General features: G+C 49.4%; 1 protein-coding gene across 1 annotated transcript in view; it reads left to right on the top strand.

Moving 5' to 3' along the window:
• The first annotated feature begins 1,484 nt into the window (after window positions 1–1,484).
• The window catches only part of ASB8 (ankyrin repeat and SOCS box containing 8), a 115,591-nt gene continuing 102,911 nt past the window's right edge, over window positions 1,485–14,164 (top strand). Inside the window, exon 1 of the mRNA XM_085628401.1 lies at window positions 1,485–1,657. The gene's annotated coding sequence lies outside the window, so the exon portion shown is untranslated. The remainder of the gene's footprint in view (window positions 1,658–14,164) is intronic.

Raw genomic sequence — 14,164 nt, 5'->3', positions numbered from 1 at the left:
ACAAGATTTCCATGAGCACATACGTGCCCTTTGGTTGACTCATGCCGTTTCCTCAAACAGACAACCACAGGGGATCTGTGAGTGCACACTAGCCATGAACTTGTTTACTCAATTGCGGTCTCACTCACCCACCTCACTCGAATTCACACTGTGATCGATTGTCTCCACCTTACTTCATCCTCGCTCCAAACATTCTAATGTCCCATACTAGAGTGAATATCTGGCTCTGACTCTGCTGTGATCTTGCACACTCCCAGCCCTTCTTCACACAGAGGGAAAGTTACGCTCCTTACAGTCCTCGTATTCCCTCAGTTTACAATTGTTTTTTCCGAGTTGTACTGTCTGTATCGATGGCTGTGGAGGCCAGAGAATGAACATCTAGTCCCGACTTCCCCACATGAACAAGCTGTCGCCATTGCGCAAAGGCAGCCGCTTGTTTAGATTTGCATTGCGCTTTCACTCTAACAAAAGTTGCCGCCCCACACAGCACTCGCGGGGTGGGGCGGCAGCTATTGCTTAAGTGAAAGCGGATGCAAAAATAAGCGCGTGGCCGCCATTGTCAAAGCCAAATTTAAAAAAAGAGTGCTTGCCGACTAATGAAGGAGACGGTGTAACGCCGCAAGTTAAAGATCCAGTCCTGATGGGCGGTCACAAAAGGAGACAGGGCGGTAACAAGGAGGGACTAAGAAGCCTTATTATCAATTGGAAGCTAGCATTTTCCATGGACAATGACACCAGCCAATGAAAAATATGGGTGGGGCTTCACAGCACTCTCACAACATACCCTACTACAGCATGCCTCGCAGAGCGAGCAGCAGATGTGCTGCAACGCTAGGCTTGACCTAAAAACAAGGTGACTGCAAGATTCATTGATCTGGCACTCCTCTTGGCTAAGCACAGAATTCTGTAACTCTCTAGTTATACACACATCGCATTAACGGCTAGGAGTTTGCTTACGTAAAATAACGCATTTCCTAGTGATTTGTTTAACTTGCATTTATTCTTTAAATAGTTGTGCATTATTTTATATTATACATGCAGTTAACTGAGGGGAAATACCAATACAATAGTAACAGATGTATAGTTATTTGTATCTACTTCTTTGACCCCACCCGCACCAGTTCCCAACACTTTTTTTTGTTCACTTTGAAAGGGGGTTTACGGGACCGCTTGCCTTAAAAAACATATAAAGAGGCATCTTTTTCATTTTAACTCGAGAATGTTCGGGACTGCCATAAGCACTCGGAATTTGTCGTCAACGAACGAACGCCTATTAGGTAGCCTACATCTTCGCTCTATTTTCGGCCTCGCACAGTTTGTTTATTCTGTGGCCGCTAAACGCAAAAGTGACAGCTGGTGACGTACGGACAAGTTCTCAACTAATCACGGCGCGAGAAGTCCACAGCGCGTCTTACACTGCACAGCTGTGGAAGCAGTCGGGGCACGCAACTCTTGGGTGACGTACAATCCTATTGGCTGCTGACGCGAGGCTCCTTTCCCTGCCAAGATGGCGACTGGTTGAGTAGCGTCCGCTGCACCCAGGATCAGCGCCTGACACTGGCCTGCGTAGGCGTGGTCTGGTTTCTGTTCCAAGCCGGGGTGAGATGCAAAGAGGTAACGGCACCGAAGGGCGAAGACACGATCTTCTGTTCCAAAGGTAAAGGCCAAGATACACTGCCCTGTGATTGTAGCGGCACAGGAAACCACTATATGGTGGATAAGTGAAGGGGGACGGAAGTCATGGGTTGTCGGGCAGTAGGAATCTACAATAGCCGTGTGGGAGGATCAGAGGTGTTTGTGGATGAGAGGACAGGCACTTTGGAGCAGCAGGTGTTTTAAGTATCTTAGTGGCGGAGTGCGACTGAAAGAGGAGTAAAAGGTTTGTTGGTCATGTGTTTTGGCAGAATATGTTGGGGTGGTGTGTGACTATGTACAATTAAGAGCGCTGTGGATGAGATGATTATTGAGGGTAATCTAGAGCTCCGACGACGAGAGGATATAGACTGAAATGAAGGTAGACGCGATAATAAAAGAGGAGGAACAAGGACCATAGTGTGACTGACCAGGTACGAAGTGGACGTGATAGAGGAAGAGGGAAATAGATGGGGTGACACAAATATTGGATGCTAGGGACGGAAACGTGGAAGGAGGAGCAAGTGGGTTGGTGTGAGGTGGTGAGGCTAATTAGCATCAAACGTAGGGGCTGAAATGAATGCACGGTGGCTTGGGGTAAGTGGTGAGGCAGAATATTAATGAACAGGGCTCAGGTCCTAAAAAAAGAAGAGGGGGACTCACTCACCAAGTTAGGCAGAGTGGGCGTGACATCAGCGCATGATATCGAACGTGGCATTACAACCTATGACCTCACAGGAAGTGACATCAGATCTGTTTAGCAGGTGTATCATTAGTACATTTGAGCACATTACACTATTGAACAAATTAGATTTTGCATTGGGCTTGAGCCAAAATATTGACCAACTCCAACGCAAAAACTGGCCTCAACATATCATTTCTTTAAAACACTTCCACAAAAAAATTGGCATGAAGGAGAAACTTGGCAGTAAATCTGTTATGCTTAATTGGTTGCAATGTCTGTATTTTAAAATTTCTTATGGGGTTAAGGCACCTGCTGCAGAGATGTTTGTGTGTGCCAGTTAAGTCTCAGGGACTAATCAGGGCTTTAAGTGGGCCTCGTCTCACCGGGTCTGAGCAGTGGCAGTTTTTTAGAGGGGGCCTTGACGGCTCTCTATCGGGCTCTGTTTTCTGCCCTGGCATAGATGTTCAGTTTTTTTCTGGACTGCAGTGACAGCAGGCCGATCGATGTGCGCTTGCTCACTTCTCACCAGTGGAGAAGTTAAGGCATGATGCCATGCCAGGTGAGCGTTGTAGGGGTGGGGAAATGCTTTAAAGAGAGTCATTTTCTCCCTGGATTTCCCTTCTCTTTTTGAAACTAAGGAGAAGCAACATTGGCATGGTGTCACCAGGGCTTTAAGTGGAACCTTCTTCAATATGATATACAAGCCATAGTTGCTGCTTATTTATCTTATGCAATTAACAACCATTGACAAAGCCAATAGTCCTGACGTGTTGTAGGTATGATGTTACTTGTTGTATCATATATCTAGATGCAACGACAGAAACAACAAAATACAAGTCGGACGGCACACTACGCTAAGCACAGATTTTTAGCTTAAGTGTTTTAAACCATGCCCTAATGACATTGTACTCGCCCCTTTGAGAGACCCTCCAGTTTTTTCATCCCACTTAAATCCCTGGGAGTAATTGTAATGGTAAGGTAACTCTGGAGGATATCGTATTTGCTGGAGAGATGTGTTTTTCCTTGTCCTAGTTTTGAATCAAAGTAGCATAGAAGGTTACTATGTCTCAGGCAAAGCACATTATGTAACACGCAGATGGCACATTATGTAACACGCAGATGGCAGATTTTTATTTTATGGAAGTGGGTTACTGCTTTTAAGACCGATCCTTTTGTTACTTGCAGTTCATAAATTGTAATCCTTCTAATATAGAACAGTGAGGTATGAAGGAGATGGGACTCAACACCTTGTAACCCTCACTGTCTTATGTAACACATTTATATTAATGTACACACATATCATTTATTGTCAATGTATAATCTGTACATGTGATTTAAAGCGCTCTGACACCCTGCATTGGAATGAGTACTGCTAAAGCACTATAAAAAAATTAAAAAAACAAGCATTGGCATAGCCAATAGGTCTCGCCTTTGGGACCTTATAACTGTTTAGTTATCCAGCACAATATCCTTGGTGCAACAACATCAACTGTTGCATGGCTAAACACTTATATGGTCCCAAAGGCGAGACCTATTGGCTATGCCAATGCTTGTTTGACCTGTCTTACGACTGGGCGGCTTTTGTACATATGCAGTTTGTGCAATAGCGTGTCAAAGGGATAATACTGCAGTTTGCTTGCCTAGGCCCACAATTGGGGATCAGCCTTACCACCCCAATGAAAAGAAAAAAAATCAAGAGTCCTCACAACTCCTGTTTATTTTGTACCACTTAAATGTGAATGGCTGCCATGGACACACAAGTCACCACAGGGTTCTCAGATAGGCAACTGCAGTGATTGTGCGCATTGCTCATCGGTGCTTGGACTTTGGCCCATAATTTCATGGTGATCCCATGTTAGGGTTCTTCTGTTTGCATCCCATATGTCTTTGCATCTGTGCTTCAGCTCCGGACAGGGCACACTTCTTCCTTAGTGTGTCCCAGCAGGAGCTCGCAGCTTGCAGGTTTTTCTGAGGACATGTTTGGACCAGCTCTTTCTTGCTGGATGCACCCCCAACACACAGAGGGGGTGATGCAACACGTTAAGGGGAAGCAGCTCCTCGAATATTGGAGAACAAGGTGTGTAGTAATTCCAGTTTAGGAAAAAATTAATTTGTGAAGTATAACTGAGCCAAAGTAGTGTCGCATCGAAATACCACTGAAAATGAGTGCAGGAGTATAAGCGCTATCCTCAGTATGCTTGGACTGGGGTCAAGACTAGTAGGCGCTACATTCATGCCTCACCTATTTCAGAGAAGGGGAGGCAGCTATGTGGGTAGTGTATTTACCATAGACAGCTCACACTCTTTAAAAAGGATTTTATTTATGCTAGGGGTCAGTTCTTTTTCATGCACAGTGCACACAGCAAACTTAATTACTTACAGGCGCTTACATGGCAAAGCCAGAACACTTGAAGCGCATACTCGAGCGACGCATCTGCATGCAACAACTATGAGGAAGCAACTAGGGCGAAGGAGTCTGTGACATATTGCATGACAGAGTACAGGCAGGGTGGCTTAATTCCGTTCAAAGCACCAAACGCTTTAAAATTAACAGCCGGCCAGGTTCGAGTCTACGCATTGGCTCAACATCCTGTGATTGTAAGTAAATCACCTAATCGCATGTTACTTAAACAAAAAAAGAAACGCTAGTGGTGCGCGCGTGAAAAGTGAAAGTAGGCTGCGCGCGCAAGTGAAAGTGATCGCGACTGGCTGTACACATTGCAAAGCTGCCGGCTGCGCGCGTGAACGCAAGCGCTAGGCCAGCAAGCAGCACTTTGAAAACTCATGTACAAAAGTCTTTCCGACTCAGCGAGACCTAAAAAATGGTGCTATTTACATTATTTGTGTAAATACTGGGGTCGACCAACACACCTGACAGTCTTACAGTATATGCATAACTTTTATATATAGGGAATGAACCGAGTAAAACGCATTTCTCTCTTAAGTGTCTGTGAAGTGATCAGATAGGAGCCTTTTCCCTCTCCATTGTGTGAGGTTCCTTATAGCTCCCAGCCAGGATACTCCAACAAAAACAGGGCTAACGGACCCTTTACTCCAGCTTGTGTTATGGGCGAAGCTAGAATCTGATAAGCACCTTCCACGCCTGCACTTCGTTGCTCGGAACAAAAGTAGACCATGTTCAGGCGTTGTTGAAAGTGTTGCGGTGTCGGAAAATTACACCAGGACGAGTTGAGGATTATTTCTGTGAATCCTGGGAGAAGTAGCAAAGTAACGTGACACTCTGAAAGCTTTGCAGCAGGGTAGACAACATCTACCCTCGGAAAATAATGGATAGACGGCGTCTACCCTCGACTTGATCACTGCTTCTGAATGTGGGAGAATGCGTTGTTGAGCAATGGTAAAATAGTTTCATTTGTTGATGATGGGGAGTTAAACATCAATGGTGTTTTATGAAGGGGTGTGAAGTGGAGACTGCTCAGAGGGTGTGTGTGGTGTGGAGACTGCTAAGAGGTTGTGAAGGGTGCGTTGGGTTCTATTTCAGAGAGGGGGTGGCAAGGTAATTGGGTAATTCTATTATTAGGTCAAAGTACAGGCTACAGTATCATAACCAAAGTGTAGACCAGCGTTGCAGGTTTGAATAATCTCTGCAAATCCAGCAAGAGGCAAGAAGAAAGAGGAAGAAAATAATGTAGAGGAATGAGTAGATCGGTCCAACCCAATAACAGTATTGGCACATGTCAAACACAAAAGAGGAAAGAAAATTGCTTGGTAGTACTTCTATCCAAGCACAAGTCGTACTTAAAATAAGTTCTTCAATGTACATATAGTGATCAAGAATGATAGATCCAGAAAAACTTCTTTGTAACATATTCCTCACAGGTTGTGTGATCAGATATGATTATTACAAGAAATACAACATTTCTAGAGTGGAACAGGTTTATCTTCTAAACAAATTGCATTTCATGATCGAGGTTAAGTCCCAGTTCCACAGCTCGTAGTTTCATTATCCACGATGATTCACAGCGTCTAATTTTCAGTTCTCTGTTTCCACCTCCGGGATCACTTTTCACATGGTCACTACCATGGACACTAAATTTATGAGTTTGTTCTTGAGTTGGGGTGTCGAGAGTATGCATCATAATCTGTTTTTTAAAATCATTGGTTTTCAATGCCCTGAAGTCTTCAGCAATGCGTGCCTTCAACAGCCGTATTGTACTCCCAACATAGTACACAGGGCCCAAAAAATTCACTCGACCGCTCGCATTTGCGAGTCAATTTAATTCAGGATGAGCTATTTTTAGGTCCTACACGCCCTTACTGGCGAGTAGGAATACAAACTGACACTTGACCTCTGCCTCTGAAAACAGGGGAAACGTGACAAGATAGCAAGATTTAAAGGCATCTTTATTGCTCGCAAAGTAAATGAGCAATAAAAATGCTTTTAAATCTTGTTAACATGTCACATTTGATCAGCTTTCAGATTCGAGGTCAAGTGCATTTCAGTTGGGTCCAGGAGATTTTGTAGGTTACTAGACCTGCAGGTCTAGTGCATTTTCTATGATTTTTCGAGCCCTGGTACAGATAATCACATAGACAACAAATCTCTTATCAGAATTCATAAACATAGAAATAATGATATCACCTGTGGTGTTAAAATTGAAGTGTGTAGTTTTATCCTTTGCCCATCTGCATAGATTGCAGTGTTCACATTTATGGAAACCTTTCATATCATCACTCAACCAGTTGCTCAGCTTAGATGGTTGAGGATAGCTTGGGCTAATCAGATAAGTGTACGGCCTCTCCTAAAAGTTACACTAGGGTGCGGTGTCAAAAATGAAGCTAAGGATTTGTCTGAAACCAAAATATGCCAATATTTTTTAAGAGTCTGATACAGTTTACCCATATTTGAACTGTACTTGGTGATCAATCTCACTTTACGAGATGGGTCAGACTTATTCTTCTGTTTAGGTTTCAATGTCTCGCCCCATAATAGGTGTTGTGTACGTTTGGGAGCTTTACTGATTGTGTAAGAGTCATATCCTCTCTGGGTTCCATATCTAGCAGAGTATTGTTAAAATCAGTGTTTGGGCTTGACTTGGAGCATCAAGATGGCGGCACACTCTAAGAGTGCTCTGGACCCCTCTGTCATCCGATCCGAATCCCAAGGCCCACCAGTACGCTAAAAAACATCCCTCACCTCCTGCACCAGTCCGGCAGCAACAGCAGTGGAATAGGGCCCCGAAAAGACCCTGCTGTGCAGCAATTCGGATGCTGGGCAGCTCTGAGGTTGCGGTGGACCGGGGACCAATGGCGCTGCCGTGACCAGGGCCCTGGATAAAGCAAACTGAAGAAGACAGCGGAGCCTGTCCTGCGGCACCGAGACTGTGGGAATACACCCGACCTCCTCCAGGACACTAGAGTAGGTGGCGAGATGCAGGGCAGCGACAAAGTCCCAGGTGAATCCTTCACTTGACACAAGGAAGGCAGTGAGTACGAGCCCTGGGACTGCCGTGGTGAGTCGGAGCCCTACAGCGCACCGGACCCGAGCTGGAGCCTCTGGGACACCACGCCATCATGCTTGGGGGGCCCTCTGATCTCTGCGCAAAGCCCAGCACATAAAATAAACTGGCAGCTTGCAAGAAAGGGGATTGGGAGATACTGAGCGAGCCCCTCACCCCCCTGGTGCTGGTGCAGGCTTGTGAGAGAGGCAGAGGAGGCACCCGACACAACACCCCACCATCGGTTGGTCCCGTTAGTAGAAAGGAGAGCCCCGTGGACGCCTCGAGGAGGCAAGGACAATGCAGGCCTTTAACGTCTGATCCTTAAGAGAGGCCCACTGTGAGGGCCTCCCCGACTCTGTGCCCCCTCGACGGACAGGCAGTGGTCACGGAGTGTGAGGCCAGATGCCGAGGAAATACATTAGGCCAAGCGAGGAGTAGGACCCAGGCTAAAGACGCAGAGTGATCCCGGAGACAGACAGGAGGGCTTCTGGCCCACACCTTGGCAAAAGAAAGAAGTGGCTGAATGGGCCTTTTTTGTTCCTAGAGGGGGTGGGGGGGGGGAACGTGCTTGAAGAAAGAGTTGAGAGTGACCCGGACACAGTGCTCCGAAGAAAACCGAGGTGGTACCGACCAAAGCGGGCCTCACGAGGCATAGTCTGGAGCGGGCTGGCGGTGTAGGACGCCCATAACGCAAGGACAACAGCCACCCGCAGAAGAGTGACTTGGCTCCAGGCGGATAGGGCAGCCTGGGATGGCAAGCGGAGCGGGTACCCCCTTCCCCAGTTTCCTCTGAAAGAGGCCCAAGAGAAGGAGGAAGCGGTGGGGACACCCACCTGGAGCCCCCCCTCTCTGAAACCGCATACACCCAGAGAGAGGACTGTATCCCTGGATCCACCGAGGTCATGTGGACTGGGCAGGTGACCGTCAAGCCGAGTGTGCACCACATCCGGGCGTCATCCCCACACCCCCTCCTTGCCCCCCCTTGGGAGCAGAGGACCCTTGGGCGAACCAGTGGGAAAAGCCTGCCCTCCTCAACAGATACCAAGATCTGAAGCCAGGGACCCTGAGAACCCGCCAGAGCAACATCCAACCAATGGGGACCCACGGGCAGGGCTGGTGGGTCCGAGGTGGATTGGCCCCCTCAGCCGCAACAGGGGCCTGGGTCCACGCAGAAGAGACCCCCCCCCCCTGAAACAGAGCAGCAGTGGTCGGTGCATGTGAGGCCCAAAAGCACAACAAGCTCCTACCCCAGAAGACCTCGGAGGGGCACTGCCTTACGCACACACTGGTTGCTGACGGGGGAGCCTGATCGCACCCAGCCAGGTCAATGGATGGTGCCTCCCGGGATCTCTGACGCGAGCAAATGGAGAGCCTGAAGTTATACCCTCCAGAATAAGGCCGTGAGGCAATGCACGCCCGGGCAGCGTCAGTCCAAGGCAGCCGATAAGGCAATACAGGTTCTCCTGCGACCGGCTCGTGACACGCCTGAAGACAGTCCTGGACTTCTGATCAGTGACGAGACTCGCGGCACCTTAAAAGTGGGACAGAGTCAAATTCTCAACCACAATGGGGAAAGACATAGGAGTGACCCCATCTGCGACACAAACCTGAATGGATCAATAACTATGAATGGGGCCAAATCCGCTGAAACAGTCAACAAGGAAGCCCCACCTTCCCAGAAGAAGATCTTAACGCAATTCTTCAGGCTATACGCTCCTCGCAAGCCTCCGTGGAAAATAAAATAGGTGAGGTGTGAATGGACAAGACCTCCGCAATGCCACGGCCTGTATATCGGAAGCCAAATCCAGCCTCTCTACAGTAGGAGATAAAGTGCACCAACTGAAGGGACAGGTCACACAACTCCGATCCCACACGAAAGAGCTGCCCAGGAGAGCTGAGGATGCAGAAAACCGCTTGAGGTGCAAAAGCCTTTGCCTAGTGGGCTTTCCCGAAGGGGCAGAGCAGGGACAAGTAGCGACTTTCATTGAGACCCGGATCAAATTATGGACACCTGGGGGCAAATTATCGTCATGCTTCACTGTGGAATGGGCCCATCGGGCACTTGCACCCAAACCGCCACCAAGGGCCCCACACCGACCGATTATTGCAAGGATTCTCAACTTTAAAGATAGAGATGTAGTCCTGCAAACAGCCCGTTCTTGGGCAACCCTGACCCACCAAGGACACAAAATCATGGTCTACCAAGATTACACCAGGGAAGTACAGGCCCAGCGGAGGTCCTACGCAGAAGTCAAGCAGAAACTGAGTGCGCTCAGTCTCCAGTACAGGCTTCTCTTCCCTGCTTGCCTCTGAGTAATCTTTCAGAACAAAACCCACTTCTTTGAAATCACCCGAGGCGGCCTGGACTTGGCTGACTGAAGAACGCCCACTCCGACCCTGGGCGGAGATCTTTCCTCCTGCCTCCTGGTCTGGGGCCATGGCGCCTGTGAGCTCTAGGTCCCAGAGGCGATGCACCAGCTCCCAAAGGGTTCGAGGTGCCTGGAGAGGAGTGTCTACCTCACCCACTGCTACTACCCATAACTCTGGCGCGCCACCTGGGTCTTTAGTCGCCACGTACCCGCAACGGGCCGGTCTGTTGAGAGGGTAACAAGCGAGGGACACCTCCGGACGCCGGGTCAGTGGACACCGTCCTTTCCTGCAGTCCGACAATATAACTGCATCTGACCTGGAAACAAGTCTAATCCCCTAGAGAAGAACTTACCCAATGAAACGACGGACTGGACTGTCAAGTAGAGCTGGTGTGGTCAGCAAGATTCCATAATGGAAACGACCACTTCCTGCTGCATAGAGGGGTCCACCAAGCAGCTCCCACACGAAGATTTAAAGTTTAGTTTTTGTTGTAACTATTAGTTACTAGGGTGACAGATGCTTCCTTTCCAGAAGTATATGGTGGGGGGATGCTTTGGGAGAAGGGGGGTACCGTTATCCCTAGTTCTGTGTCAATTACGTTAGACAGCAGCAGCGGCACCCATTTTCTCACTGTGAACTCAAGCACACGCGGTGCTCGCGACTAAAGACTAGGCCTCTGCTTACATCTAACCATTGACCAACCCGGCCGACTAGGTCAGTCACATCACTGGCCCCTCATGACCCTGTGCACAGATCATGAACCAATCAACATAAAGAGGGGAGTCCCTGTGAATCCCCTCCTAGAACGTCAGCGGGCTTCTCTACAAGGTGAAGCGTACGGTGGTCCTGAGATATGCCCAGAGATGTGCCCCAGACACCCTCCTACTTCAAAAGAGACATCTCATGGGTAACCACTGCCCCTTTCGAGCGAGACATGGATTCGATAGTTTGGCACTCTGGGTTTGAGCGGGGTTCACGTGGTGTGGCAATCCTATCTCAGCTTCTCTTGAAGCAGGAGGGCTTTGGGGACATATCTCTGGGCATATCTCAGGACCGCTGTATGCTTCGAGAAGCCTGTTGACACTCCAGGAGAGGATTTGCAGGGGCTCCCCCTATATGTTTATTGGGTCATAATCTGTGCGCGGGCTCATGAGGGGCCAGTGATGTGACTGACCTGATGGGCCGGTTTGGTCAATGGTTAGATGTAAGCAGAGGCCTAGTCTTTTGTCGCAAGCACCGTCTGTGCATGAGTTCATCTGCCGCTGTCTAACGTAATTAACACAGAACTAGGGACAAAGGTCACACCCCCTACCCCCAACCATCCCCTCCACCCTATATTTCTGGAAAGGAAGCATCTGTCGTCCTTGTGACAATAGTTACAACAAAAATTAATCTTCAAAGCTTAGTGTGGGAGCTGCTTATGGACCCCTCCATGTATCGGGATGTGGTCATCACCATTATGGAGTCTTGCTGACCACACCAGCTCTACTTGACAGTCTAGTCCGTCATTTCATTGGGGGAGTTCTTCTCTAGGTGATTGGACTTGCTTTCTGGTCAGATGCCGTTATATTGTCGGACTGCGGGAAAGGTTGGTGTCCACTGACCTGGCATCCGGAGACATTTGAGGGCGTCCCTCGGCTGTTACCCTCTCAATGGACTGGCCCCATTGCGGGGTCGTGGCTGCTAAAGACCCAAGCGGTGTGCCAGAGTTATGAGTGGTAGCAGTGGGTGAGATAGACACTCCTCTCTGGGCGCCTCGACCCCTACGGGAGCGGTTGCGTTGCCTCTGGGACTTAGAGTTTGCAGGAGCTGTGGCCCCGGACGGAGGGTAGGATGAGAGGCCTCCGCCCAGGGTCGGAGTGGGCGTTATTCAGTCAGCCAAGTCCTAGCCACCTCGGGTGATTCAAAGAAGTGGGATTTGTTCTGAAAGATTACTGGGAGGTGAGCAGGGAAGAGAAGCCTGTACTGGAGACTGAGCGCACGCAGTTCTACTTGATTTCTGTGTAGGACCTCCGCTGGGCCAGTACTTCCCTGGTGTAATCTGGGAATACCATGATTTTGTGCCCTTAGTAGGTCAGGGTTGCCTGAGAGCAGGCTGCTTGCATGATTGCTTCTCTAGCTTTAAAGTTGACAATTCTTGCAATGGTCGGTCGGTGTAGTGCCCCCCGGTGGTGGTTTGGGTGCAAGTGTCCGATTAGCCCGTTACACTGCGAAGCATGACGATAATTTGCCCCCAGGTGACCATGATTTGATCCAGGTCTCGAAAGTTGCAGCTCGTCCTTGCTCTGTTCCTTCGGGAAAGCCCACTAGCTGAAGGTTAGAGCGCCTCGAGCTTTTTTGCTGCATCCTCCGCTCTCCTCTGCAGCTCTTTCGTGTGGGATCGCAGTTGTGTGACCTGTTCCTTCAGTTGGTTCACTTCGTCTTTGTTAGACCTGTCAGCCCTTTGGGTGGTCCCTCCTCATCATTATTTATTTTGTCCCACTTTTGCCTCAAACCCTGTTTGAATTTTTCCTTTTTGGGAACCACCAGACTTTTTCGTGTTGCTGCAGATTCAGGGAGCCATTTTACCTACCCCTGAAACTTCTGTCTGAGGGCCTGAAGCACAAAATGGTGGCCACCTGTGACATCACCAGCATCCACTGGAACCTACCAGCACCTTCCAGAACATTCCAGAACCCTGTGACAGTTGGAGGCGGTTTAGAATGTTGGGAAGCTAAGAGAGAGAGTTGGCAGTTGGAGCTGGCAGTTGGCACCTGACTGGTGAGGAGTGAGCAGCAAAAACGTGAAGGAGGAAGGAGTGAAGCAGCAGGGGTGGAAACTTGTGCCTGGAGTGGGGTCCATAAACCCACCCTTGATACTAGTCCCTACTGACGGAGCCCAGCCTAGAGCCCTGTGTGGGAAGAAGTCAGAAAAACCATCCTGAGGACCTGGACAGCAGGAACAGGCCTTAGAAACAAGAGAACAGCAAGATCCTGACCTGGAAGCTGGTTTCCCTGAAGTCCGACGTCGAGTAGCCTAAGACCTGGAGCCCGAGGTGGAGAAACGGCGCTGACTGGAAAAGCAGACGTCGTACCCGGAGCCGCCAGAGGTCGAGAGAGGGCGCCGTCAGAGGTCGTGAGGAATACCAGAGGTCGAGGAGGAAGTCACCCGGGGTCGAGTGAGCGACGTCATCGGAGGAGTGAAGTCCGCCCTCCGGAGTCGTCGGAGACCGAGGTGAAGGGTAACGGAGGTCGGGAGTGAGGATCGCACTCCGGAGTCGCCGGAAACCTAAGGAGAGGGACACCGGAGGTCGGGAGTGAGGATCGCACTCCGGAGCCGCCGGAAGTCGACATCGAGGCAAGGCCGGCCGACGTCATCGAAGCCGAGGTCGCCATCGGACCGGAGCCGCCCGAAGTCGACATCGAATAAGACTGCCCGACGCCATCGAATCGGAGGTCGAGATCGAACCGAGGCCGCTGACATCGAGACCGGATCCGCCTGCCGGCGTCGTCAAAGAACTGACATTGTGCCGAGGCCGCCGACATCGAACCGGAACCGCCTCACGGCATCGATACGACTCCAGCGGCGTCGGAGCATCAGAAAAAGGGCAGTAAGTGGAGTAGAGGGCGCCTAAGGCCCTGTGGAGACCTGAGAGACTGCTCTAAGGGGCTAGGGAGGTGCTGGAACCAACCTGACTGTGCCAGGGGTGAACTGGGACTAATCTAGAGAAGTTGTGTGGAGAGAGAGAGCCAGGTCTCTGGTATTTTCCCCCTTTATCTACCTCAGTTTAGGCCTCAGCCTTGACCAAGCCCAGGAGTAGACACCCCCAAGCCTTCCACATCCCCACAAGCTGTGCCTGGGCCAAATCAGCCCTTAGGAATTCAAAAGTGATCTGAATCCATGAGTGTCACTGTCAGCTTTTAAGTATTTATTAGGGGCACTGTATTTATTGTATTTAACCTATTTATTGTTCCACTGTATTTATTGGTCCACAGTATTTATTGATGCACAATATTTATTGGTTACAGTATTTATT

This window comes from Triturus cristatus, chromosome 10, assembly GCF_964204655.1.
Source record: "Triturus cristatus chromosome 10, aTriCri1.1, whole genome shotgun sequence".
NCBI classification, from domain to species: domain Eukaryota; kingdom Metazoa; phylum Chordata; class Amphibia; order Caudata; family Salamandridae; genus Triturus; species Triturus cristatus.
Note: the sequence above shows the minus strand (reverse complement) of the source record. Positions and strands in the feature narration are given on the sequence as shown.